The 24,605-nt window shown below is 39.8% G+C and overlaps 1 protein-coding gene across 3 annotated transcripts in view; it reads left to right on the top strand.

Moving 5' to 3' along the window:
• CNNM2 (cyclin and CBS domain divalent metal cation transport mediator 2) overlaps positions 1-24,605 on the top strand; it is a 146,707-nt gene that overhangs the window by 68,181 nt on the left and 53,921 nt on the right. The gene's annotated exons all lie outside the window — the stretch shown is intronic.

Raw genomic sequence — 24,605 nt, 5'->3', positions numbered from 1 at the left:
ACACAGAAAATGACCTTTATCCCTCATGTTTTTTTGCTAACTCAAAGCGAACAAATTTGAGGAGCTTGAAAAACACACTTGTTTGCCTCTAGGCAAAATGGTCTTTAATCACATGAATGTGATTATAACAGAATGAATACTTTATGGCCCTTAAAAAGGGATAAGGTAGGCACTGAGATTGGAAAGGAAGAAAGACTTCATTTGCAAGATGTCATCATCTTGTCTGTTGAAAATACTGAAGAATCCACTATGAAACTATTAAAACTAATAAATGAGTCAGCAGTATGGCAGCAAGGGAACAAGAGCAATATGCTGAAGCCACTTAGGTTTTCGTACATGTGCAATGAACAATCGGACAGTAAATTTAGAAAAATATTTCAGTTGCAGTACAACAATATATTTAGGAATGAATTTAACAAAAGAATTGCAAAATTTACTTTGTAAACTATAAAAAATTATTGAATGTCCAGAACAGGCAAATCTGTAGAGACAGAAAATAGATTACTGCTTGGCCAATGGTGGGGGTAAAGGTGAGACGTGGGAGACTGCTGATGGGTATGGGTTTCTTTCTGGGGTGATGAAGTTCTGGAATTAGATAATGATGGCTGGACAACCCTGAACATCCTAAAAGCCATTGAATTTTATACTTTAAATGGGTAACATGTATGTGAATTACATTTGAGCAGCTAAAAAGGAGAGGGTAAGGTCGTCAAAAATACTAACATGATAAGATATCTATAGCTTAACAACATAAAAGTAACATGTATTTTTGGGTAAATTTTTCCCGTAAATGCTACAGAGCTCAACTGAGGCACTGCAAGTTTGTTTGCATTTTCTCTAGACTAGGTGGGCTCCTATCTTCTAGAGGAACTCATTGAAACCTAGAAAACGTGATGGTAATTCACAGAATAAAGTTTGTCTTAATTTGCCCAGTATGTAGGTGCCGTAAATTAGCTTTGAGAATAAAAATGCTTTTATTCAGTTATAATAAGAATTTAGATTTTGAGGGGTGCCTGGTGGTTCAGGCAGTTAAGTGTTGGACTCTTGATTTTTTTTTTTTTTTTTTTTTTTTTGGTTCTGATCTTCCTATCATGAAATTGGGCCCTGTGGAGCTCTGCAGACATGCAGATAGCATGGGGTCTGCTTGGGATTCATTCATTCATTCATTCATTCATTCATTCATTCTCTCTCTCTCTCTCCCCGTCCTTACCTCTGCCCCTCCCCACCTCTGAAAATAAATTTTTTTTTTTTTTTTTTTTTTAATGAAAAATTTCGGAGCACCTGGGTGGCTTAGTTAAGCATCCAGCTTTGGCTCAGGTCATGATCTTATGGTTCATGAGTTAGAGCCTCACTTTGGGCTGTCTGTTGTCAGCACAGAGCCTGCTTCAGATCCTCTCTCTACCCCTCGCTACCCCTCGTGCTGTCTCTTTCTCAAAAATACTAAAATTTAAAAATGAACAATTTCAAGGCAGCAAAAGAATAGCATTAAATGGAGCATGGGGGTGCCACGTGGCTGCATAGGTTACATACTCATGAGGCCAGCTCTGCCAGTCACCACCGTGTATACATTAGCTTTAAATTAGAAATACTAAATTAGAAATTCTTTTTAAATTTTTTAATCTTCTAAGAACTTCTAAATTTATTGTTAGAGCATGAGCTGGAGGGGGAGAGGCAGAGAGAGAGAGATACCAAGAATATATCTTAAGCAGTTTCTATGCTCAGCAAGGAGCCTGACATGGGGCTCAATTCCACAGGCCTGGGAAAATGACCTGAGCTCAAATCAAGAGTCGGATGCTCAACTGACTGACCCATCCAGGTGCCTCTTAAAAGGATTTTTCAAGTGCCCACATTGTACTCTTAAGTGTAGGCTCTGAAATCCATATTTCCAAGCATTTGAAAAATCAGGTTTTTCAAAATTCCACTTACAGTACAGTTTATGATACTAGCTAAAATGCCAGTCCATTTAGACAACCTGATACATTCAACTATGGAATCATTTTTGAATGTTCTTAAAAATCTGACCAACTTACAAAAATCTTAAGGCCAATTTCCTGTTGGTTTATGACATTTGAGTAGACTTTTAAAATTTGAGATTGAACCAGGAAAGAGCATTACTCAGTAACTAAATTTTAAGGACGATATTTAAAGAAAAAATTTTCTTACGGGAAAGCTATATATTAAGCTCAAGGGTGCATTCTCTCATTAGGGGAGTGTGTTAATGTGTGTTGTACTTAATTTCCCAACTTTGAAATTCAGAGAAATGTATGATTCATTAAATTTTCTCTAGAGACTGATTTTAGGCATTAATAATCATGTTACACCTTAGATCAGAAATACAATTGTGATTCATGTTAAAAAGCAGAGTTTAATGGTTTTTCTATATAAACTGTCAATAAGTAGCACCATTTTATGAGTATGCAGACCTATCCAAATATTTAAATTTCTGGCATTTTTTTTTTTGTTTCTAGAATAATGCTTCAAGTACACAGATCTATAAATGAATAACTGCTTTGTGACACTTAATGAGAACTAGCCCTTTTAATAAAACTTAATTTTGGGGAAATAGTGTGAAAGTTCGTGGATGATTATTTTTCTGATCAGTTTTTAAAACTAGTCTTTAAAAGTAAATCTTTCTGCAAGATAGGTGGCCTTAATAAGGTACTTTGACCCAGAAAGTTCTAAGAATTTATCTTGAGAAATGGGACAAGTTTAAAAGGTTATAAAAATGTTTATTGCAGCGTTGCTTTTAAGAGTGCATTATTGGGATCCATTCCATAGAGGTTTAATCAAGTCAATTACAATGTATCCATAAAACAGATGGATACAACAACCATTAGAATGTTGTTGAGACTCCTGTGCAAAAGAGTGGATTTAGATTATAGAAGTTGAGAGAGGAAAGGAGGGGAAGGGAGCTAAATGGAAAAGGACTGGCAGGATCCTACCTTGAAAGTGGTAAGCTAAAGGAGACTGTCTGTAATTAAAAGAAAATGAAAGTATAATGACATTGCTCAAGGTTATGAAGGTAACACATAAAGAATGTATAAGTACCAATAAAGTATATTGGGAGAAATAAAAAAACAAAGTATATTAGGAGAACGGAGAATTAGAGGTAGGAGGTGATGAAAATGGTTCAGAGTGAGTTGAAGTCCATAGACTGTGTCTAAAGGGCCACTTCAAGAAATTCTGACCAGAGCTGTTCACCTTTTTGGAAGCTTACACAGTTTATGGCCATTCATCTCAAGGTATTTGTCATGTCCTGCATACAGAACACCTGGGTCAAGTTTTGAAGTCACATGCAAACAGAAGAGATTTGAGTTTGTTTTGTTTTTAACAACTAGAGACACATGAAATGTAAGGATCTTTTTGAACTTCACTGATTATTTTTTTAATTAAGAAAAATTTTTTAATGTTTTCATTTATTTGTGAGAGAGAGAGAGAGAGAGAGAGAGAGAGAGAAGGGGAGGGTCAGAGAAAGAGGGAGATAAAGAATCTGAAGCAGGCTCCAGGCTCTGAGCTGGCTGTCAGCACAGAGCCTGACACGGGGCTCAAACCCATGAACTGTGAGATCATGACCTGAGCCGAAGTCGGACACTTAACCAACTGAGCCACCCAGGCTCCCCTGATAAAGGTTATTTTAAAATCTCACAAATTTCCAAAAGAAATAAGTGGTGGAACCGTTAGAGATAGAAATAATTATAAAAGAAACTACTAAAATAATGTGTTAGAACATTTTGGAAGAGCTCAGGAGGAGGATGTATAATCATCTGTAATTCTTGGATTTAAAACAAAATTTAGGGGCACCTGTATGGCTCCGTCAGGTAAGTGTCTGACTTCAGCTCAGGTCATGATCTCACGGTCTGTGAGTTTGAGCCCTGTGTCAGGCTCTGTGCTGACAGCTCAGAGCCTGGGGTCTGCTTCGGATTCTGTGTCTCCCTCTCTATCTGTCCCCCTCCCCACCATGCTCTGTTTCTGTCTCTGAAAAATGAATAAACCTTAAAAAACTCTTAAAACAAAATTTAAAATTTGAATAGTGTATTGAAATAGGAAAAACTTTAATACTGTTGAAATAGTAAGATGTTAATATATATTCAAGGAGAAAACCTATATTGCCAAATGATATAATATCTTGACTTTTTTTTTTTTTAAGTTTATTTATCTTGAGAGAGAGCACAAAAGTATGAGTGGGGGAAGAGCAGAGAGAGGGAGGGAGAGAGAGAATCCCAAGCAGGCTCTGAGCTGTCAGCGCAAAGCCCAGCGTGGAGCTGTATTTATTTCTGAGAGAGGGAGAGAGAGAGAGAGAGAGGCAGGCAATGTGTGCAGGGGAGGGTCAGAGAGAAAGGGAGATATAGAATCCGAAACAGGCTCTGGGCTCTTTGCTGACAGCACAGAGCCCGATGTGGGGCTCGAACCCACAAACTGTGAGATCATGACCTGAGCCGAAGTCGGAGCTCAACCGACTGAGCCACCCAGGCGCCCCTCTCTCTTTGGCTTTTTAAAAGATGTATGTGAGCTGAAACAAAACAAAACAAAAAACTTAGAAGATAAACATGGAATGTTAATTATCATCTATTGATGGTGGGATTGAGCATGGTTTTCATCCTAAGGTTTCCATTGTCTTTTTTTAAAGCTGTGAACTTCTATTACTTTTTTGTAATTGATGAAATAACATTTTTTAAACTTATTTTTCATTTAAGCTATAATAGTGACATGACTTTAAGCAGATATCATATGTTATATTTTTATGTCTTAACATCCAGTACAATGCTTGGCATATGGAAGATACCTAGTTAATTTTTGTACCTGCTTAGGAAATGGGTCAATAAGTATCTGCTCTGTGCTTAACAGTAGCATTCCTTGGCCATTGGCAAAGTAAAATAAGCTACTTGAAGCCAAGGAGATGGTACAAAAAAAGAATTAAATGAAAAGCCTACAAAGTGGGATTGTCAAGTAAAAATAAGTTTAAAAACCATATTCAAAAAGCAGCTGGTAAAGGTTTTGTTATTGTTAATTTTATTCTTTTGCGTAGGCAATACGGTCGCAGTATAGAAAATTTTTAATGTTTGTGGTGAAATTCCTTCCTCCTGTTGCCAATACTCTCTCCCTGGAGGTAGCCAATGCTCCTCCAGGAGCATTTTTTTTTTTTAACATTTTTTTGAACGAGAAAGACTGACTGAGCATGAGCAGGGAAGGGGTAGAGAGATAGGGAAACATACAATCAGAAGCAGGGTCCAGGCTCTGAGCTATCAGCACAGAGCCCAACGGAGGACTCAAACCCACGAACCATGAGATGACCTGAGCAAGTAGGACGCTTAACCAACTGAACCACCCAGGTGTCCCAATGCTAGGAATTCTTGTATAAATTCTTCTATAAATACGCAAATGTGTGTGTTGCCCCTTTTTATTACATATGACATCATATTGTTTGCACATTGCTGTGTCTTTTTTCCCCTCACAATGTGTGTTACGAATGGGTACCTAAAAGAACATCCTCATTCTTCTTTTTTTTAATTAATTTACATCCAAGCTAGCATATAGTGCAATAATGATTTGAGGAGTAGATTCCTTAATGCCCCTTACCCATTTAGTCCATCCCCTCTACCACAACCCCTCCAGTAACCCTCTGTTTTCCATATTTAGGAGTCTCTTAGGTTTTGTTCCCCTCCCTGTTTTTATATTATTTTTGCTTTCCTTCCCTTATGTTCATCTGTTTTGTATCTTAAAGTCCTCAATGAGTGAAGTCATAAGATATTTGTCTTTTCTGACTAATTTTACTTAGTATAATACCCTCTAGTTCAACCACGTAGTTGGAAATGGTAAGATTTCATTCTTTTTTGATGGCTGAGTAATACTCCATTGTGTGTGTGTGTGTGTGTGTGTGTGTGTGTGTGTGTGTGTGTACTTCTTTATCCATTCACCCATCGATGGACATTTGGGCTCTTTTCCATATATTGGCTATTGTTGATAGTGCTGCTATACACTTTGGGGTGCCCCTTCAAAATAGCATACCTGTATCTCTTGGATAAATACCTAGTAGTGCAATTGCTGGGTCGTAGGGTAGTTCCATTTTTAATTTTTTTGAGGAACCTCCATACTATTTTTCAGAGTGGCTGCACCAGTTTGCATTCCCACCAGCAGTGCAAAAAACATCCTCTTTCTCCGCATCTTCACCAACATCTGTTGTTGCCTAAGTTGTTAACGTTAGCGCCATTCTGACGGGTGTAAGATGGTATCTTGTGGTTCTGATTTGTAGTTCCCTGATGAGTGATATTGAGCAGTGTTTTATGTGTCACTTGGCCATCTGGATGTCTTCTTTGGGGAAGTGTCTATTCATGTTTTTTGCCCATTTCTTCACTGGATTATTTGGTTTTGGGGTGTTGAGTTTGAGAAGTTCTTTATAGACTTTGGATACTTACTCTTTATCTCTTTGCAAATGCCTTCTTCCATTCTGTCAGTTGCCTTTTAGTTTCCTTCGCTGTGCAGAAGCTTTTTATTTTGATGAGGTCCCAATAGTTGATTTTTGCTTTTGCTTCCCTTGCCTCCAGAGACATGTTGAATAGGAAGTTGTTGTGGCCAAGGTCACAGAGGTTTTGGCTTGCTTTATCCTCGAGGATTTTGATGGCTCTGGTCTTATGTTTAGGTCTTGCATCTGTTTCGGGTTTATTTTTGTGTATGGTGTAAAAAAGTGGTCCAGGCTCATTTTTTGCATGCTGCTGTCCATGTTTCCCAGCACTACTTGAAGAGACTGTCTTTATTCCATTGTATATTCTTTCCTGCTTTGTCAAAGATTAGTTGGCCATACGTTTGTGGAGCCATTTTTGGGTTCTCTATTCTGTCAAACAGACACTATTGATCAGAGTGTCTGTTTTTGTGCCAATTTTTTAAATCATTGCACAGTATTATATGGATGTATCCTGTTGACTTAACTTTCTATTGATGGATATTTAAGTTTTCAGACATTTGAATATTAATGATACAAAAAATTCCCTTGTTGACACCATTTTACATTTGTACAAGTTGACCTGTAGGATAAACTCCTAGAATTCTTGAATCAGGGCATACCATTTGCAGTTTGGGTAGATTTGGCCAAATTGTCCTCCAATGAAGTTATAATAGTTAACCTTTTAGCAATAGATGAGCAATTTTATGTTGTAATTTCCTAGATAACATTGACAACTTGAAGAATGCTTGTGTATGTCTACATAAGTGATCAACCTTGACAAGTGACCTTCATGTGGACAAGGATAAAGTATGTGCTTTTAATCAGGAATAAGAGGTGAGATTTATTATAAGCCATATGCTAGAGACAATACTTGAGTATAGTTGGGCTAAAGTACTTGACATGGTCAGGAGGGAATGTGAAACATAGCAGGGGGAGATATTAAAATCTTACATCGTTAAATACGAAGTTTCCATTTTGGATGCAATAATCTAGGAAAAACATGACTGAGTTGGTGAAAGATAGCTAGAATAGATACAAGAATGACTTGGGCTAAAATAAAAGTATTCCTGTTTAGAAAAACAATACATTCCACCCTCATTAATTGTCATTTAACTAACTTTGATAAACTAAAAATATGAATTTTTGATCATCCTGTCTCAAATTTAGAATTTAGGACCATATAAAGGGGCGCCTGGGTGCCTCAGTCGGTTAAGCAGCCGACTGGCCCAGGTCATGATCTTGCATTTCGTGGGTTCAAGGCCTGCGTTGGGCGCTGTGCTGACAGCCAGCTCAGAGCCTGGAGTCTGTTTCAGATTCTGTATCTCCCTCTCTCTCTGACCTGCTCACGCTGTCTGTCTCTGTCTCTCTCTCAGAAATAAATAAAACATTTAAAAAATAAAAAAACCAAAACAACATTCAAAAGAAGCCAATGCCACTTCTTGTGTTGAAACAAATTCCAGATGGATCAACTATGGAAAGATATACTTTTTTCAAAAAAAAAAAAAAAATTTTTAAGATTAAAAAATTTTTTAAATTAATCTCTATATCCAGCATGGGGCTCAAACTCACAACTCCCAAAGTCAAGCTTCACATGTGCCACTGACTGAGCCACCCAGGTGGCCCTCTCTTTTCATATACATATATATATATATATATTTTAATTGTTTGATTCTCATTAAAAAAATTTTTTTTAACGTTAATTTATTTTTGAGACCGAGAGAGACAGAGCATCAGCTGGGAAGGGGTAGAGAGAGAGAGAGAGAGACAGACGCAGAATCTGAAACAGACTCCAGGCTCCAAGCTGTCAGCACAGAGCCTGACATGGGGCTCGAACCCACAGACCGCAAGATCATGACCTAAGCCAAAGTCAGCCGCCCAACCAGCTGAGCACCCCAGGCACCCCTCTTTTCATATTCTTGATTGGAGAAGGCTTTTTAAAGATTCTATAAAATCTAGAATTCATGAAATGGACACATTTGTCTACAACCATAAAAGGCAACCTTATTGGAATAAATATTTATTTACAAAGCAAATATTACATAAAATACTTAAAAGAGCTTTTAGGGGCACCTTGCTGGCTCAGTCAGTTAAGCATTTGGGACTCCTGATTTCGGCTCAAGTCATGATCTCACAGGTTTGTGAGATCCAGCCCTGCATCAGGTTCTGTGCTGACAGCTTAGAGACTGTTTGGGATTCTCTCTTTTCTCTCTCCCCGCCCCTCCCTCATTCCCATGCTCTCTTTCCTCTCAAAGATAAATATTTAAAGGCATTTTTTTATGTTTAATTAAAAAAAAAAAAAAGCGCAGGGCACCTGGGTGGGTCAGTCCATTGAGCGTCAGACTCTTGATTTCGGGTCAGGTCATGATCCCAGGGTTGTGTGATTGAACCCCATAAGAGATTCTCCGTAGCTTCAGCCCCAACTCCTGCCCTGTTTCCCGTGTGCTTTTGCTCTCTCAAGTAAAACAAGCACACCAGTAGAAAAATAGAGGAGATGAACAGGAGAAATAAACCTATTGACAAAAGTCACTAAACCTAAAACTGTTAAATCTAACCTGGTAATCAAAATGAGACCTACTTAATCCATTTCATTAAATAAAATTTAAAAATTGACAAAATGCAATGTTCTGGTTATAGAAAAATCTTGTATTCTTAAAAGCAGTTGGTGCAATGTGTATTAAACGCTATGTATCCTCTTTTTTCTATTTTAAATGTTCTCTAATAGATTTGTAGATTTATTTATACTGTTAATACATAATATCAGAATTACTTGCTTTATTAAAGTAAATTTCATCTGAATGCTTTCCTGAGGTAAGGAGATGTTAATTTGTATGAAAAAGACATTATTGGGGGCAGGGAAGCGCCTGGCTGGCTCAGTTGTGTAAGCTTCAGGTCATGGTCTCACAGTTGATGAGTTTGAGCCAGCTCTGTGCAGACAGCCTGCTTTGAGTTCTGTGTGTCTCCCTCTCTTTCTGCCCCTCCCCCACTCATTCCTTCCCTCCCTCCCTCTCTCTCTCTCCTCTCTCTTCCTCTCCCCTTTCTCTCACCTCCCTTCTCAAAAATAAAAATAAAAACATTTAAAAAATTTAAAGAGCGCCTGGGTGGGTCAGCACTTGACTTTAGCTCGGGTCACCATATTGAGGTTTGTGACTTCAAACCCCACATTGGGTTCTCTGCTGACAGCTCAGAGCCTGGAGCCTGCTTCAGATTCTGTCTCCCCCTTTCTTCCCTTCCCCTGCTTATACTCTCTCTCTCTCAAGAATAAATATTAAAAATTTTTAAAAAATTTAAAGATCTCATTGGGGATCAATTTTATACACATTTTTAAGATGTAAATTTGAGGAAACTTGCACTTTTCTGTGTAAGCTTAGATTGCAATGTATAGTTGTAGGTTTCAGATCCAAGGATATTTTAACAAATTTTCTAGTTGTTGGAGATGTTAAATTTTTGAACTCAGAAACTTTGGTAATATCCAAATACCATAGAATCATCCTTGAAGTTCCCATTTTAAATTCTAGGCTCATTTAAAAAAAAAAAAGCTAAACAATAAAATTTTGTGTTAGAGATACCATTATTAACTAATCTGGTATAAATGAATTTATTCAAAGTGAGTTAAATTGAGCATTGGATACTAGATTGAATCTTGAAAGTATTTTCTACCAGTAAGAATTCTAGAATGAGACCGTCTGAAAATAAGTGAGTGCAAGTTCATTAATCCAAACTGAGCTGAGTAGACCATTGTGTGATACAGGTTATAGAATAACTTATCATTGGGTTTTAGGAGAAAAAGACAGATGGCTTGAAACCTCTTTTTTAAAATAAATCTTAAATTGAATTGCAAAAAGTTGTATTACCTACAAGTTAAGCAGTTTACTGAAGTTCTGAAAACATTGGAGAATGTTCTAGAAAGGCCTCAGTATTTAATAACCTTTCAGTGTGGTGTCATCTGCTGTTGTAAGTAAGACTTTAGGACCCTTGGGAGGGAAGAGTTTCCATAGCCTTTCTTTTCTTCTTTTTCTTTCTCTTTGTTCAAACATGAGAAGTACGATACAAAACAGTCTTTTCAGGCAGACTTTTTTATCCTTAGCTTGGAATGGAAGGGAAATCTATGAAAGACTTCACTAAATTATATAGATAACATAGCAAAATAATCAACAATAGGAATTTTGGAATCAGAGCTAGAGTTCAGATCGGTCTCTATACTCTTCTTATATATATACTACCTATATATATATAACATACTACATACTTCTTACGTATATACTGCCTACACATACACACACACACTCTTATATATACTGCTATATATAATCTTTGACCTTTAATTTCTTAGAAAAGAGGGATGGTGGTTCAGAAGGCCCTATTCATAAGGAGAAACTATTTTGGGTAGACTAGAGTCTTTGGAAGGGAATGTTCATTAGCCTTTGAGAGTCTGTTTTGTGACTTAGAAAATGGAGCTAATCTCTTCTTCATGGGGTTCTTGGATAATGAAATCTGATCCGCATAGTGCCTAGCATGGCACAGGCACTCCATAATTGTGAATTACTGTTAATATTACTGCAGTCATGTGATGTCTGTTGATGGAATTACAGGCTCTTTGGCCTTAGTACTCGAAGGAAAGATGAATCTGCTAACCTGGTGGGTAGATAAAGCCTTTTGCTTTGAAAGGCTATTAGTAGAAGCCAGCACAGGGTGTATGCAATGAAGTGTGACTATGGGACACCAAGCAAAATAGGGGTCTGAAGTAACAGCCCCTTATCCGAGCAGAAAACAGGGACTGACGCAAGCAGGGCTTTCTAAATGGCTGTGAATGGAACAACTGCTGGGAAATTTTTCCATCTAGACTACTAGTAATTACCCCCAAATGAGACTAAACTGGAAAATGTAAGAGCAATGGAAAATCAAAGGGTACCTGTATTGAATGGGTTAAGACGGTATTGTACTTTAATTCAGAAACAAACTTTGGTGGTTGGAAAAACTTGAAGTAATTAATTCTACACGGTAAATTGTGCTAGATTAAATTTATTGGGGAGAAATCACAAATTCTTTTTTTTTTTTTGTTTATTTTTGAGAGAGAGAGAGAGAGAGAAAGAGGGAGGGAGGTGCAGACAGAGAAGGGGACAGAGGCTCTGAAGTGGGCTCCGCACTGACAGGAGAGAGCCCGATGTGGGGCTCAAACTCCCGGAACGGTGAGAGCATGACTTGGGTCTAAGTTGGACTTTCAAACAACTGAACCATCCAGGCACCCTGGGATCTCAGATTTTGTATTCAGTCTCTAGATCTAGGGTCCACGTTTGGATCATCTATCACCAGCCAATCCCAACTGGACTTCTCTTAATAAAATTTTGACCTTGAGAAACTCCTAGAATAAGTTTTTAAAAATTCCAAGAAATGGAATTTTTTGACTGGGTAAAATTTTGGGGTTTTGTTTTTATTGGCCCTTTTATCTTTGTTCCTGCCATTTATCATGTTGGCTACTCTTTATGTATTACAGCTTGCGACCCACAGCCCAACAGCTAGAATCTTAGTCGGTTAAATTAAGGCAATATATGAGTACCTGTTGGGTACCTGGCAGTGTGCTAAATGCTAGGAATATAGAGACAAATAGGACAAGTTCTTGTCCTCAAGGCATTCATAGTCTTGTCAGGTGATAATCAGCCAATAATGATGATAGGCAGCATAGCTAATGTTTATAGAGCAACTTAAAATCTGCATAACTGTTGAAATGCTTTATGTGTGTTAATTCAGTCCTCCCAAGGGCTTGGATGTAAGTACTGTTACTTTGTTTTACAAATAAAGACCCTGAGGCATAAAGCTTCAAGTAAGTTGCCCAAAGTGAGCTATTGCCCAAAGTGAGCTAGCAGGGCAGGAATTTCATTGTAGGGTCTCTCTGGTCCTGTTTTGCCAGGCAGCCCTGTGAGTTACTTCTGTTTTGGTTAGAGTTTAGCTTATTACAATCATGACTTCAAAAGCTTATTATTCTTTAAGCCTTTAAGACTACCCTGTGGGGTGCCTGGGTGGCTCTAGTAGGTTAAATGTACAACTCTTTTTTTTTTTTTTAATGTTTCTTTAGTTTTGAGAAAGAGACAGACAGACAGACAGTGTGAGCAGGGGAGGATCAGAGAGAAAGGGAGACCCAGAATCTGAAGATAGGCTCCAGGCTCTGGGCTAGCTGTTAGCACAGAGCCCGATGCAGGGCTTGAACCCATGAACCTTGAGATCATGACCTGAGCTGAAGTCAGACACTTAACTGACTGAGCCACCCAGGCGCCCCAAATGTACAACTCTTGATTTTGGCTCAAGTCATGATGGTCTCATGGTTGTAAGATGGAGTCTGATGGGTTCTGAACCAGGCGTGGATCCTGCTTGGGATTCTCTCTCTCCTTCTATCTCTGCCCCTCCCCTGTATGTGTTTCTCAAAACAAACAAACACACAAAAACTTGGAAATACTCTGTGGATCTATATTTTGTTAATATTAAAAACATTTGCTAGCTTTTAAATTAATCCTGTTAAGACAGTTTATGAATTTGATGAGGGTTTCTTAAACATTTCAAACCATTATTTAGGAATTTAATGTATCTGATTTCTTCGAGTACTTTAAACTTCTAATAGATTTTTGGGGGTGTAATTTTAATAGGACACAGTGTCAAGAATTTTGAACAGTTTAAGAGCATACACTAATGAGCACAATCGTTATAAAAGTTGTTACTTGTATAAATACAACTTAAAAATGTCAGCTCTCTCTTCATTCAAGGGTTACAGATTTATTTACCCAACCAAAATAGACATTTCAAACCTATTGTAGGGTGATAGGTTGGAAATACAAGTCTGGATCAATAATTCCAGGCTTTTTTAGGGGCGCCTGGGTGGTTTAGTTGGTTAAGCGTCCAACTTTCGCTTAGGTCATGATCTCTCTGTTCGTGGGTTCGAGCCCCGTGTCGGGCTCTGTGCTGACTGCCAGCTCAGAGCCTGGAGCCTATTTCAGAGTCTGTATCTCCCTCTCTCTCTGACCCTCCCCTGCTCATGCTGTCTCTCTCTCTCTCTCTCTCTCCTAGAAATAAATAAAAATATTTCAAAAAAAAATAATTCCAGGCTTTTTTAAAATAAATTTTTTAATGTTTATTTTTAAAGGCAAGCGAGACCGGGTGAGCAGGGAAGAGGCCGAGAGAGGGAGAGACAGAATTGGAAGCAGGCTCCAAGCTCTGCTGTCAGCACAGAGCCCGACACTGGGCTCAAACTCCTGAGCCGCAAGATCCTGACCTGAGCCGGAGTTAGACACTTAACTGACTGAGCCACCCAGGCAGTCATAATTCCAGGCTTGTTCTATTGGCATAAACCCCTTTAATAGTAATGGGACTGTTCAAGCTTGCACCTCTTTTTGTATGCTGTACTTACCCAATTTTTTACCGCAGTGGCTTACCTACGATTCTGCAGACCTTACCCGGACCTTGCCTGGGCATCTTGCCTGTTTGATTTGCACAGGTGGAACTTTGTCCTTTAGTCATGTGTTGTAATTTGGGTTGATTGATAAAACTTTAAATAAATATTGGGAGAGGGGAGGGGAAGAGAGAGAGGGAGAAGGAATCCCAGGCAGTCTCCACACTCAGCCCAAAGCTTATCACAGGGCCCCATCTCATGAATGTGTGATCATGATCTGAGCTGAACTCAAGAGTCCGATGCTTAACCACCTGAGCCCCCAGGCAACCCCTTCCTGTAACATTTTTAACTAATATTGTTGGAAATCATATGTGCACAGTAATCTTTTACCACAGGTCATCTCTAGCACAAATAGTATCTTTTATGTGAATTAAGAGAAAGATGCTTCTCTAGGCAGATGACATCATGACCTTTCGGCCCCATGTCAGCTAGGTAAGCCTGACTGGTTTTTAACCTCCTTGTGCCCTCTTCACTACACGTACCATACAGTTCGGAAGATTTCTCCCTTTTAAATACCATTAAGGCATGCATTTTCATGGAGTTAATGGTCAGGTTGCCATTTGGCCCTTTAAATTGGCTCCTTTCTAGACTTTGTGGCAAAAACAAGCCATTCCAGTCCCATCTTGATTTTCACCCTCCCTCACCCCCTCCAGACTAGAGTCAGATATTCTCTCCGAAGCCAGTAGATTCAGTGGCAGAGTAGTATTTGATACTGTGGATACGGTAGAGATTTGACGGCACGAGAAATTGTTCTGTTGCATGACTGATTCTGCCCTTCAGGACCAAGCTCTCAAAGATCTGTTTCTCTTGGGTCATGGTGTTTCCAGTTTAACTCTGACTTTATTAAATCTTTTAACTATTCCTGTGATTGAAAAGATTTTCCATCCGTCTCCCATTTGTCTTTCTTTGTATCTCCCACTTGTCGCCTCTCTGTCATATACATACATTTCCTTCAATATATGCAGGCAGGCCCAACTTGGTGGTTACGTTGGGGCTGTCGAAACTTCCTGTGATGTCCCTGGATGCGTCCCTTCTTAGAACCTGCTGCCTCAGCCAGGCCTGTAGTCCTCCTGCAGTACCCACCAACCAGCTGTGTCCTTTCTGCCCATGGCCCTAGTTCGGGCTTCTTCCTTTTGTTTTGTTTTCTCCATCCCCAAACCCAAACCTGACTGCACCATGGACTTTTGGTTCAGTAGAGTACTTTGTCAAATAGTTTTCTTTTCTGGTTCGTAAAGACCAGTAAAAAATAATGGGTGAACCATAAAAACACTTCCCTGGCCTTAAGGGTTTCTGTTGAACCTGATGCTAAGTTGCCTTGATGGAGTTGGGTATTCATGTAGCTCAGCTATATCTATAATGTTTGGTTCCTTAAGATGCCTGGTAGGTATGTGGATGGATGTTTTGGGGTTTTTTTAGGTTGTTAGGCCTGAAATATTTTGTAATTTTTTTTTTTACATCGTTCTTGTTTATGTGGATGTTCAGTCAGTGTTACTCAAAGAAGATTAGGCCCCCACTGTGTGCCAGACAGTGGTCTAGGCATGGAGGCTATTGTGTCACTAAGATAATGTCCTGGCCTTTGTGCATTTCGTATATAGGTGGAGAACAGACTAAGCAAACAAGCATGAAATACAATATCATATACTGATAAGTGCTCCATACAGCATAGAAGAAGGGCATATGGACTATGGTAGGGAGGAGCTATTTTAGATAGGATAGGGCAGGGAAGGCCTCATGAGAAGGTAACAGTTGATCAGAGACCTAAAAGAAATAGGGGAGTAAGTAATCTGAAGATCTAGGGTAGAATGGTTCACAAGTGGAAACAGGGGGAGCAGAGATCCTTAGGCAGTAAAATATTTGCATACTTAAGGACCAGCAAAACCTATCTAGAGAAAAGGAAGCCAGGCTAGGGAGGGTTAAAGAGGTTTAAGTCCCAAAGATGAGCAGGGATCTGTAAGGCCTTGCAGATTGCGGTAAGGGGTTTGTTTTTAATTCTAGGTATGATAGGGGAGTTTTTGGAGAGTTCCAAGCATAGAAGTGACAGAATCTCAATGACATTTCTGAAAGATGACTTGGGTCAGTCTGCAAGGAATTGATCCTGGAAAGCAAGTATAAGGCAGGAAGGCCAGTTAGTGAACTGGGGGGCGGAAGCCAAGTGAAGAGATTGCTTCAAGAAGGAAGTTATCATAGATAAGATGAGGGCTAAGAATTGATCATTGGGTTTAGCCAAATGAGAGGTCATGGGGGTTCTTCATAAGTGGTTTCGTTGGACAAGACTGGTTTGGAGCATGTTGAGGAAGAAATGGAGACTATGGATGGAAACCATTCTTTCAGGGGTTTTGCTATGAAGAGAAGTAAAGAAATGGAGTGATAGCAAAAGAGAGAGGGGATCTGGAGAAGTTTTTTGGTTTTAAAGGTGGGAAGTATTTCAGGCTTTTAATGTGGTAATGGGAGTTTTCCAGTAGAGGAGAGAGGAGAGCCCAGTGACAGAGGGCCTTACTGCAGCATCACCTTTGTGGGCCTCTAAACTGTGTGGAGGTGGCAGTCAGGGAAGGGTAGTTTTACCAGAAGGAATTGTCAAATATTCTATGAAAGATGAAACATTGGGAAGAACATGAAATATCTAACAGATATATAATAATTATGTGTAATGAATAGGTACCTAACAATTAGGGCTGTACAACATAGAACTACTGTTTAGCCACTGAAAATCATTATAAGTATATGTAAGTATGGAGATATTATTTAATTCCAGTATAGTTAACACACAATGTAATTTCAGGTGTACAGTCAGGTGATTCAGCTCTGCCATATATCACCCAGTGCTTATCACAGCAAGTGCCCTCCTCAGTCTCCCATCACCTGTTTCCCCATCCACTCATCTACCTCCCCTCTGGTAACCATCAATTTGTTCTGTATAGTTGAGCCTATGGGATGCCTGAGTGGCTCACTCAGTTAAGTGTCTGACTCTTGATTTGGGCTTAGGTCATGATCTCGTGATTGTGAGAATTGAGCTCGCATTAGCTCCGTGCTGAGCGGTGAGCCTGCTTGGGATTCTCTCTCCTTCTCTCTTTCTCTGACCTTCCCCGACTCATGTGTGTGTACTCTCTCTCAAAAAAAAGGTCTGTTCCTTAGTTTGTCTCTTTTTCCCCACTTTGTTTTGTTAAAGTCCACATGTGAGTGAAATCATATGGTATTTATCTTTTTCTGATTGACTTATTTTGGTTAGCATTGTACTCTCTAGCTCCATCCATGTTGTTACAAATAGCAAGATTTCATTCTTTTTTGTGGTTGAGTAATATTTATGTCTGAGTAGTACACACACCACATCTTTTTTTTATCCATGCATCTATCAGTGGACGTTTGGGCTCTTTCCATAATTTGGATATTGTAGAAAATGCTGCTATAAACACAGAGGAGGGTATATCCCTTTAAATTAATGTTTTGTATATTTTGGGTAAATACATAATATGGAGAGATTTTTAATACCTAATGTGCAAAAGTATTTTGCGGAAAAATGTAATATATACACTTTGATAAAAAAAAAAAAAAAGTGGGGGTGCCTGGGTGGCTCAGCCGATTGAACATCTGACTTTGGCTCCAGTCATAATCTTGAGGTTCGCCCTACGTTGGGCTTGCTGCTGTCAGGGTAGAGCCTGCTTCAGATCCTCTGTGCCCCCTCCCTCTCTCTCCTGCTTGTGTGCACTTGTTCTGTCTCTCTCAGTCTCTGTCTCTCTCAAAATAAACTTAAAAAAAAAAAACCCTCAGTGTCTGAAAGGTAAGATTATCGGTGATTTTTATTTACTTTTAAATGTTTATTCTTTTAGAGAGAGAGAGCGCGCACGAGCAGGGGAGAGGTAGAGAGAGGGAGACACAGAAAGTGAAGCAGGCTTCAAGCTCAGAGCCTGATGCGGGGCTCGAACTCACTAACTTCGAGATCATGACCTGAGCTGAAGTCAGATGCTTAACGATTGAATCACTTAGGCACCCCGATTATGAGCAATTTTTAATTCCTTCATTAGACTAATTGTTTTACAATTTTTTAAAAATGTTTATTTTTGAGAGGAGAAAGAGTGTAAGTTGGGGAGGAGCAGAGAGAGGGAGGCACCAAATCTGAAGCAGGTTCCAGGCTCTGAGCTGTCAGTGTAGAGCCTGACATGGAGTTCAAACTCCTGAACTGTGAGATCATGCATGACCTGAGAGGAAGGCACCCTAGACTGTTTTCCAAATTACTTCCTCATGAGCACATATTACTTTCTATCTTGTTTCAAAGTCATTCTGAGTATATCAGTGAGCTCAACCCATTTATATCAGTCATAAAATACTTCTTTAAACTTTTATTTAGAAAAAACTTTTTTTTAAGTTTCTCTCTCTCAGAGAGGAGACTGAGAACCCAAGCAGGCTCCGCAATGTTAGTGTAGAGCCTGATGTGGGGCTTGAACTCTTGAACTGTGAGATCACGACCTGAGCCAAAGTCAAGAATCAGATGTTTTAAATGAATGAGCCACCCAGATGCCCCTAAAGTATTTCTATATTTTGGCTTTTTAATCCATTTTATTTCAAACTTTCTGTTGATTTTTGCTTCTTTTCCTTTTCCCTCTTTCCCTCTTCTTTTTCCCTTTACACCATCTATTGGATAAATCCAATATTTCTCTGGTTTGAAAGTTACACATTCTATTTTTATTCTTTTGGAATTATTTTATTCTTTTTATTCTTTTCATTCTTATCTTTATTCTTTAACTCCTAATTTGATAATACACATACTTGTTTGTTTTTCCTATTTTAAACCATTAAATGTATGTATTGCCCCCAACATACTTCAAAAGAACAGCTATCTTCGATGTTCCCCCCTTCCTCTCTACACCCCCCTCCCCACTATGCCCCATCAACCAGTAAAACTGCTTTGATTTCTGAATAATTTTAGTTCCGGAATTGACGTGGATTTACTTTTGTTTTGTTTTGTACCTCATTTAGACAATGGTAAATTTGTATTACAGAATAGGTATTTCTTCTTTCTAGAAGACTTCTAAGAAACTGTGATAAATCTTCTGAGGCCTTGTATGCTTGAAATATATTAATTCTACCCTTGTATTTAAATGGTAATTTAAGTATAAATTTGAAGTTTTGAAGTTCTTCCCCCACCCACCCCCACCCTTCCACCTCTGAAAATACCCATCAATTTCTTAGAACTGGTGTTGCTTTTGAGCAATCCAGAGTCCGTCCAATTCTTGGTTCTCTTTACGAATGATTGACTTTTTCTATAAACTCTGGGAGTTTTTCTTTCTTTTTTGGTACTTTTCATTTCATTACACTGTAACTAGTTGTAAAACCCACTTACCACCCCCTCTTTTCTGTTTACTTTATGAATCCTTTCAGTCCAAAGCCCCACATCTCTTTCTAAATCTGAGAGTTCTCAGTTAGTAGGTCATTAGATATTCTCTCTTCCTGTCCCCCATGCCCGGGCCTCTGATTACACAGAGATGGTGATGTTTCACGGCAGTCTTCTACCGGTTAATATTGCTTCAGTGCTCCATCTTTTTGTCCTGTTCTGGTATTTTCGAAGAGAGTTTCTTATCCCAGTCTTCTGCTGTGGAGCCCAGCTGTTGGGTTCTTTATCTCAGCTCTTAGGATTCACATGCTATTAACTGTACTTGGTCCTCATGTTCTTGCTACAGGTTTCCAGGTACAGGGTCCATCTTTGAAGCTCTTCACTAATCTATTCTTGTCCATACTGATCCATCAATTTGAGTTTTGGCTGATAAGGATGGTTTGATTTTGTTGTTTTTCTCTGTAGCAGTTGCGCCCCTGGAAGAAGTTCATCCATTTGTCTATGAGTTCTTTTTTTTTTTTTTTTTTTTCTGGGGCATTAGCCAACTGCTCTGTTGATGCATCCTAACCGTAACCTTGGATTGTTGGTTAGGATGGCTTGTTGCCTCTGAGAAGTTTCTCTGACAATAGCCATCACCTCACTTGGGCTGTGAAGATGAGTAGGGAGTAGAAGGTACACTTGGGGCTTTGCAGATGTTTGTACGTATATTTAACTGCTTGCCAGCCCAGCCCACTTGAGCGTACCACGGACTACTGCTGCCAGAGTGCTGTGAGCAGTGGGGGCAATCTAGAGAAAGCAACACCCCTAAAGAAACTGCTCCCCTACTCAGGCTTCTCTGTGGTACCTCCTCTGGGTGAGCAAGGGCCTCTCCTTCTCCCAGCTGAAGTCTGGCAGCCTTCTGTTGCCTAATGTTTTTCTTACCACTTTAATGTTTCGATAACCCATCTCTGGAATCTCCACAATCGCATCGGAAGCCCATCCTGGTTTGCCATCTTGTGGAAACTGTGTAACACTTAAAAAGAAAAAAAAATCATTTAAGGGAGGTTAAGAAAGATAAGGATGGAAGTATATACATATTCCAGGTCTCTTTTTTTTTTTTTTTTTTTTGTTTATTTGGGAGGGGGGGAGAGAAAGAGGGAGAGAACAAGAGAGTGAGCACGTGAGAGGGGAAGTGGGGAGAGAGACTCTCAAGGAGGCTCCACGCCCAGCACAGAGCCTGATGCGGGGCTCAGACCCACCAACTATGAGATCATGACCTAAGCCAAAGTCAGACGCTTAACTGACTGAGCCACCTAGGTGCCCCTCCAGATCTGTTTTAATTATCACCTTTTCCACAACAACAACAAGTTTGGTTTTTCTTTTTTTTTTTTTAATTTTTAAAAAATGTTTTATTTTTGAGAGAGAGAGAGAGATAGTGTGAGCAGGAGAGGGTCAGAGAGAGAGGGAGACTCAGAATATGAAGCAGCCTCCAGGCTCTGAGCTAGCTGTCAGCATGGAGCCTGATGTGGGGCTTGAGCCCACGAAGGGTGAGATCATGACCTGAGCCAAAATCGGGCTTAAACGACTGAGCCACCCAGGCTCCCCTAGTTTGGTTTTTCTAGATAAGACATTTCACTTTCAGTATTCTCATTTGAATACTTATTTTTTGTTACAAATTTTTTTAATGTTTGAGAGAGACAGAGCAGAGAAGGGGCAGAGAGAAGAGGGGTCCAGAGGATCTGAAGTGGGCTTCGTGCTGACAGCAGGCTTCTCATGAACTATGAGAGCATGACCTGAGCCGAAGTCAGACACTTAGCCAATTGAGCCACCCAGGTGCCCCTGAATACTTATTTTGAGCATTGGGTTTTATTTAAACCAATCAAGAAATGCTTATTGGTATGTATCTTATATGTGTTGGGGACTGTTTTTCAGCTTTGAGAATACAGCAGTAAACAAAGTGGATGAGGATCCCTACCTTATTGAGCTTATAGAAGACCATAAACAAGATAAAATAAGAAGTATTTCTTAGTTGAATTTAACATGGGTTGTGGGTTAGCCAAGTAAATAAGGGGAAGTGAGAGGGACCTGGGAGTTTAGGGTCTAATAAACATGATTGACAATAGAATAAACTAAAGCTAGATTGGATGGGAAAAGTGGGCATGAGGGTGGTAGGCACTGTGGATTAGAAGTGAGGCAAAGGGGTTAGAAGTGGGAATGCTAACAGGAATGATCTAAAAAAGATAGGAGATGGTGGTTGGAGAATAGGTGTTTGGAACTGAGTTAATGGCAGGGTTGTGGTAATTGTGAATGATGAGTTCAAGGAAGTAGCCATGGAAGAAAGTGACTATTAGAACAGTGGAAAATAAGAATGTTGGAGGAGGGACTTCTATTTGTGCCTGTGATTGAGTAATGGGGACGAGATAGACCCTACATTCCTAAACAAGCAGAAATCTGTACCAGGTATATTGAAATGACCATTTTCAGACAGTGGACAATGGGCGATGAAGGAAGGTGAGCCCTGTGATTGCCCTGGCTAACTGCCTGGAGGTCCTAGTACAAGCAGGGGCAACCTAAACAGGGCCTGGCAGTCTCCTTGAGTTGTAGACTGAGTTGAGAGTTCAGGGAGATCAAAGAGACAGGAATTCACAGAATATTGGGGAAGAGAGAGAGCTTCAGAGATATGCCCGTGTTTTGCCCGAGTCTTCAGTAGTCTTCAGTGTGCTTGTGTGAGGAAGCTGACCAAGGCTGATGAAAAATGAGGGATGATCTTGGAGTCCTGGGTTTCTTGGGGTGACTGACATAAAGAGTTTTATGGAATTAGTGCTCCTGGTTTCCAGGAGGACAGTAGTGGAGAAGCTGTTAGTATTGTGTCGGGGGCAGAGAGAGGGAGCCTCTTGCCAAAAACACTAAGAGTTCGGGAGTTCCTACTTCACCTTGATGATGGAGGAGATCTGCAGGGGGACTGTCCTACTGAAAGAGTTACAATTTCCCCTCGATTCCTGAGGGAAGCATGGAGTCCTGTGGGGGGATTGGACCTCACACTGTTGATCCTCCAAGAATCCTGTTAATGTTCTTCTTTTCCTATGTACTTCCCCCCCGCCCCCCCCCAGAAGAATATACCTGTAATTTATGGCTTCAAAACAGGATTCATTTAACAGAATGTGTTTTCCAGCAAACTTACAGAAAATGTTGGTTCCTTTAAGAATTGCTTCCACTGGGGTGCCTGGGTGGCTCAGTTGTTTGAGTGTCCGACTTTGGCTCAGGTCATGATCCGGTTTGTGGGTTTGAGCCCCGTGTCGGGCTTTGTGCTGATGGCTAGCTCAGAGCCTGGAGCCTGTTTCATATTCTGTATCTCCCTTTCTCTCTGAACCTCCCTGCTCATGCTCTCTCTCAAAAATAAATAAAACATTAAAAAATTAAAAAAAAAATGGCTTCCACTGTTTCTACGTGCATATGTGTTAGTGTGCTTATGTGTGTGTGCCTATGTATATAATACATACATATTTTAGTGATTTCAGCCTAAAGATCGTTGCCTAGGGTAAATTCTTAGTAAAGAAGACATTCCGAGGCCCAATTAGAACTCATTGAGATTGGAATGATCTGTTCATCTGTGTTCCTTGGCCTACATTACATAGAAGGTGCTCAGTAAAGATCTGTTGAGTAAATGTTTTTCAAGTGAAATGTGGCATTCTGGGTGATGGAAGCCTTCATGTGAGTTTTGTTGTGGGTACTGAGGCCGCCAAGCTTGTGAGACCGAGTCTCTGCCCTGTCAGCTGGGCCGGTGTGCCGAGTTGGAACTTTTCTTACTGAGTCTGTGGAGGTGGATTGGAAATTGTCCTGTTAGGAGCAATAGGGGAGAATGCGTGACTGTGTACATGTCCAGGTAGTGGCTTAAGGTAAGAAAAGCAGAGTGCTTTCCAGAGACTCTTGTCCTAAAATTGAGATGTTTTATTTATATATATATATTTTTTAATTTTTTTTTTAAATTTATTTCTAGGAGAGAGAGAGAGAGAGAGACAGCATGAGCAGGGGAGGGTCAGAGAGAGAGGGAATGACAGACTCTGAAACAGGCTCCAGGCTCTGAGCTGGCAGTCAGCACAGAGCCCGACGCGGGGCTCTAACCCACGAACTGTGAGATCATGACCTAAGCGAAAGTCGGACGCTCAACCGACTAAGCCACCCAGGCGCCCCTGTTTTATTTATATTTTGAATAAGTAATATGTTAACAGTCTCGAAAAAAGGTTCAAAACTGAAGTAGTTCCCTTCCAACCCTGTCTGCAAGTTGCCTAGCCATTCAGTTCTCCCTTCCTAGAGGCAATATGGTATGACTTCTCTTTTATTTTTTTAAAGTTTATTTATTATTTTGAGAGAGAAAGAGAGGCAATGAGGGACACAGAGAATCCCAAGCAGGCTCTGCACTGTCAGTGCAAAGCCTGATGTGAGGCTCAAACTCAGGAACCATGAGATCATGACCTGAGCTGAAACCAAGAATTGGACACTTAACCCACTGAGCCACCCAGGCGCCCTCATGATATCACTTCGTAAAAGACGAGATGACCTTTTAGATGATGGATCAGGTTAGGAAATAATAACAGGAGGTTCTTAGTAAGTCACTATTGTATGCCAAGCAATGTGCTGAATATTTTATATAGAATTTGTATAATGATCCCAATCCTTTGAGGAAGATGCTGTCATATTTTGTCTTCTATGCTCAAACCTCTTTCTGCTCCGTTCTTGTCAGCTGATTTAAACTTTGCTTCTTTGTTTTTTGCAGACCATCTTTTTCTCTCCTGTTAGTGCTGAAACGTCCCTCTGTTACCATCTGGATCCAGTGGGGTGTTAGAACTGGCTCCTCTCAGCTTGAAAGACTGTGTTCTCTTTCCAACTCTGTGTTCAGTGACATCCTGGTAGTAACTTGGACTCAGTCCTAGTAGGAATATTTACACCATGGGAACTGGCAAATGTTACAAATCAAAGCTGTTTTTTCCAGAGAGCTAGTTGTTAAACATTTATCAGCACTCCACCAGATCCCCTCCCCCTTTTAACTTTTTGTTTAATGAACCAACTAAAGGTAACTGAAGGATGGAATTTTTAAAATCCACATTGATACACCTTAAATACATGATTTCAAAAAAGCTTGTGATTATATTTGACAAACTGTTGAAAATTTGCGATTATGAAAACGTTCAAAAATGCAAAAAAGTTGAAAGGCTAGTATAATGAATATTCATATACCTATCTCCTAGATTTGATAGTTCTTAATGCTTTTTTTTCCCCTGAACCATTTCAAGGTAAATTGCAGACATCACAGCACTCTGAACTGGTCAGCGTACTTCTCCCGCATAATCCTAATTCCATCATCACTAAGAAATGTGTAGTTCTCTAAAATCATCTTTCTACCTAGTCCATATTCATATTTTTCCAAC

The sequence above is a fragment of the Hyaena hyaena genome, unplaced genomic scaffold (assembly GCF_003009895.1).
Source record: "Hyaena hyaena isolate Hyena2069 unplaced genomic scaffold, ASM300989v1 scaffold_233, whole genome shotgun sequence".
Taxonomy (NCBI): domain Eukaryota; kingdom Metazoa; phylum Chordata; class Mammalia; order Carnivora; family Hyaenidae; genus Hyaena; species Hyaena hyaena.
This window is presented reverse-complemented; position numbering and strand designations above follow the sequence as displayed.